This window comes from Octopus bimaculoides, chromosome 30 (genome assembly GCF_046866305.1).
Source record: "Octopus bimaculoides isolate indiv1 chromosome 30, ASM4686630v1, whole genome shotgun sequence".
NCBI lineage: Eukaryota > Metazoa > Mollusca > Cephalopoda > Octopoda > Octopodidae > Octopus > Octopus bimaculoides.
Window position 1 is genome coordinate 6,770,168 of NC_142957.1, and position 5,000 is coordinate 6,775,167.

The 5,000-nt window shown below is 46.0% G+C and overlaps 1 protein-coding gene across 36 annotated transcripts in view; it reads right to left on the reverse strand.

Annotated features, from left to right (window-relative positions):
* The window catches only part of LOC106874339 (sodium-dependent dopamine transporter), a 232,256-nt gene that overhangs the window by 191,587 nt on the left and 35,669 nt on the right, over positions 1 to 5,000 (reverse strand). The gene's annotated exons all lie outside the window — the stretch shown is intronic.

Below are 5,000 nucleotides of genomic sequence, written 5' to 3' on the forward strand. Positions count from 1 at the left end.
CTCGCAAACAATTCGTGTTAAAAGTTTATCACAGTTGAGGAAGTTGATTTTTTTTTACACTTACAAATTTCCGTCCATTTCAAGAAACTATCGACTACCACTAAGTGGTTGTTGTTGTTGTTGTTGTTGGCACTCCGTCGTGAAATTAACGTGCAAGTGGCTGAGCACTCCACAGACACGTAGTTCTCGGGGATATTCAGCTTGACACAGTGTGACAAGGCTGACCCTTTGAATTACAGGCAAAACAGAAATAGGAAGTAAGAGTGAGAGAAAGTTGTGGTGGAAGAGTACAGCAGGGTTCGCCACCATCCCCTGCCGGAGCCTCGTGGAGCTTTAGGTGTTTTCACTCAATAAACACTCACAACGCCCAGTCTGGGAATCGAAACTGCGATCCTATGACCGCGAGTCTGCTGCCCTAACCACTGGGCCCATTGCACCTCCACAACAAACTTACAAGAGGGGTACTCAAAAGTACCCAGAAACATCTGTAGTTCAGGCTCCCACTACTAGAAATCACTTGATGCAACCCTCAGGCATCAGTGCCGACCGGCAGCATCTAACGAACTTGTACAGTTACATGGGGTGTCTTTGTTTTGCAGTGCTTCTCCCCTGTTTCTTGAATTTTCGTGATGGCTGAAACTAAGGAACAACAGGCTTCCATGAAATTCTGTTTTCTGCTGGGGAAAAACGGAGACCAAAAGAGTGGTCATACTTCTAATAGTTTACAAGGACATTGTGTCATGAGCAAATTGCAAGTTTACGAGTTTCTTTTTACACCTTAGGAACGGTCATTTGTCACCTGAAGACCAACCTTGCTCAGGACAACCATTGACCTCCCAAATGAATGAAATCATCGTTTAACGTCCGCTTTCCATGCTAGCATGGGTTGGATGATTTGACTGAGGACTGGTGAAACCAGATGGCTACACCAGACTCCAATCCGACTTGGCAGAGCTTCTACAGCTGGATGCCCTTCCTAACGCCAACCACTCTGAGAGTGTAGTAAATCAACTGAATTATAACAGGTGGCTGAGTATTCCAGACATATATATACCCTTAAAGTAAAATTTAAAATCTATCATCACAGTAATTCATGAACTGATCTTGGAGGACCATCACCGAGCAATTGATGAACTTGTCGATATGACTCGTGTGTCCTGGAGCTCTTGGCAACGGATTTTGAGCGAGGAGTTGCGAATAAAATGAGTTGCAGCCAAATTTGTGCCTTCCTTGTTCATGGAAGATCAAAAGCAGTCATGACTAAATACGTGTCATAAACTGAAAGAACAGTTGGAACCATTGCCGTCATCGTCATCATTATCATCATCACCTCCACAATTGCCACCACCACCACCACTACAACCATCATCATCTTCATTATCAACATTATCATCATCATCATCATCATCATCATCCTCATTGTCTCCACCACCACCACCACCACTACAGCCATCGTCATCTTCATTATCATCATCATCATCATCATCATCTTCATCCTCATTGTCTCCACCACCACCACCACCACTACAACCATCATCATCTTCATTATCAACATTATCATCATCATCATCATCATCATCCTCATTGTCTCCACCACCACCACCACCACTACAGCCATCGTCATCTTCATTATCATCATCATCATCATCATCATCATCATCCTCATTGTCTCCACCACCACCACCACCACTACAACCATCATCATCTTCATTATCAACATTATCATCATCATCATCATCATCCTCATTGTCTCCACCACCATCACCAACACACCACCACCACCATAATCATCATCATCATCATCATCATCATCACCTCCACCTCTGCCCCCTCCATTAGCATCAGCCACACTGTTACTGTATCTGCTAACACAGCAATGCAGCATGATGCAGTGTGCACTGGCATCTGCCTGCTTCCGCCAGAAATTATGTGCAAAAGTTGAATTGGAGACCGACTCAGGTGACAGCGGAAGTCATCTCATCTCTCAACCTCCAGAAGATTCTTCCAGTCTTTTCACCTCACAACGACTCCTCTTCCCATTTCCTCCCACTCTTATCACTCTTTTATACTCCCACCACCACCACCACCTATTTGCTCCTTGCCTCCCACTCTCTCTTCCTCTTTCACTCCCACAACCACCTGTTCGGTCCTTGCCTCCCACTCTCTCTTCCTCTTTCACTCCCACCACCACCTGTTCCTTCCTTGCCTCCCACTCTCTCTTCCTCTTTCACTCCCACAACCACCTGTTCGTTCCTTGCCTCCCACTCTCTCTTCCTCTTTCACTCCCACCACCACCTCTTCCTTCCTTGCCTCCCACTCTCTCTTCTTCTTTCACTCCCACCACCACCTCTTCATTCCTTGCCTCACAAGCTTTTATTCTTTTACACCGCCACCACCTTACTTGCTCCTTTCCTCCCACTCTCTCTCTCTCTCTCTCTCTCTCTCTCTCTCTCTTTACTTCCACAACCACCCTTTCTTGATCCTTGCCTCCCACTTTCTCGCTCTCTCTCTCTCTCTCTCATTTCCACCACCACCTTCTCTAGCCTCCCATTCTCTCTCTCCTACTCCCACCACCACCTTCTTGATCTTAGCCTCCCACTCTGTCTCTTTCTCTTTCCTACTCCCACCACCACCTTCTTGATCTTAGCCTCCCACTCTGTCTCTTTCTCTTTCCTACTCCCACCACCACCTTCTTGATCTTAGCCTCCCACTCTGTCTCTTTCTCTCTCCTACTCCCACCACCACCTTCTTGATCTTAGCCTCCCACTCTGTCTCTTTCTCTCTCCTACTCCCACCACCACCTTCTTGATCTTAGCCTCCCACTCTGTCTCTTTCTCTTTCCTACTCTCACCTCCACCTTCTTGATCCTTGCCTCCTACTCTCTCGCACTCCTACTCCTACCTCTCTCTCCACCACTCTATCTCTTCTACAGCCACCTCTTTCTCTCCCTCCCTTTCTCTCTTCTCCTACTCCCACCACCACCTGTCTGTTCCTTGCCTCCCACTCTCTCTTACTTTCTTCTATTCCTCACCATTTTCTGATCCTTATGTCTCCACTACTGCCACTATCAGTCCAGACATCTTATTCCCTCTTTCTGTTATTCCCTCTTTCTGTCTCTCTTTTTCCCTCTCTCTTTCTGAACCTCACTTCTTCACTCCCCCACATACAAACACATCTAATTCGCTCTCTCTCTCTTTCTCTCTCCCTTTTTCTCTCCCTCCTACCCTCACTTTCCCCCAGAGCCTCACACACACATCTGACTCTTTCTCTTTCTCTCTCTCTTGTACTCCTTCCAATCTCTTCCTCTCACTCTTACCCCTCTTTTGTCTCTCACTCACCTTACCCTTGGCTTCACCCTCTCTTTATCATATTACTGGGCTATCTCTCTCTCTCTCCCAATACCCCTTTCTCTCTCTCTCTCTCCCAATACCCCTTTCTCTCTCTCTCTCTCCCAATACCCCTTTCTCTCTCTCTCTCTCTCTCTCTCTCAGTACCCCTTTCTCTCTCTCTCTCTCTCTCATTATTCCTTTCACTCTCAAATATTTCCCTTTCTCAGGTGTGGCTGTGTGGTAAGAAGCTTGCTTCCCAACAACATGATTCCAGGTTCAGTCCTACTACATGGCACTTAGGGCAAGTGTCTTCTACTGTAGTCTCAGGCTGCCCAAAGCATCAAAGTTTGCCAAAAGCTTGATGATTGCTGCTCAGAGGCCTATGCAAAGTTTTCAAAAAGTTTTCATTGTTCTCGACATAATCAAGAACTTGTACAACTGAAACCTGAGAGTCTTTTTGGTCAGTTGAAAGCAGCTTTGGCACAAACTTGGCAGACATGTGTCTCATACCCAAATCTTCAGTGATAATAAACTTAACTGATCCATAACTACTCTACACATCCTCTGATAACTCACGGATGGTGATTCAACAATTTCCCCCTCACAGTTGCATGTACATCTGCGATGTTTTTCTCATATCTGCTGGTTGTGGGCTACTATCGACATTTTTTCGGTCATCTTGGGAACGTCTGAACCACTCATACATTTGTGTGCGGCTCATACACTCCTTTCCATACACTTTCGGCAACTTTGCGTAAACCTCTGAGCAGGTATCACCATGACAACTTTCTGTCATAGTCAGTGCGACAGTTACATGCTACACACCTTCCTTCCAAGCACTGCTGTAAACAGTAGAGTCCAACGTCAGTTCTTACCAAGCGGCTTTACTCTGCATGCTTTAGCTTCGTTACTATGGCAACAGTCCAGATACCTATTGAACAGACCTCATATTAGTGACAGAGATATTGGTATCTACCTCAGTATAGCTTGTTCTAACAGAACATCCACATTTAAGTGGGAATAAATATTACCTTTCGGTATTATTACTGCCTCTGTTGATAATAAATATCTTTTAACAAGCTCAATGGCTAGTCACAACACCAGCGCCTGCTTTAGCACTGATTTTCTATATATCGCCGGCAAAGAGATGCATCACTACTACTTCTAGCAGTCAAGCACCCATCATTGACAAGACCAAGGAAGGTCGAAATCAAGTGATCTGGAGGTGGTAGGGATTTATCACCCCACTAGCAATATAATCAAGAGTGAATTTTCACAAGGACCCAATGTGAGGGTTTCACTCATGGTATCTGTTGCATTGTGGAGGTGCAATGGCCCAGTGGTTAGGGCAGCGGACTCGCAGTCATAGGATTGCGGTTTCGATTCCCAGACCGGGCGTTGTGAGTGTTTATTGAGCGAAAACACCTAAATCTCCACGAGGCTCCGGCAGGGGATGGTGGGGAACCCTGCTGTACTCTTTCACCACAACTTTCTCTCACTCTTACTTCCTGTTTCTGTTGTGCCTGTAATTCAAAGGGGTCAGCCTTGTCACACTCTGTGTCACGCTGAATCTTCCCCCGAGAACTACGTTAAGGGTACACGTGTCTGTGGAGTGCTCAGCCACTTGCACGTTAATTTCACGAGCAGCAGGCTGTTCCGTTGATCGGATCA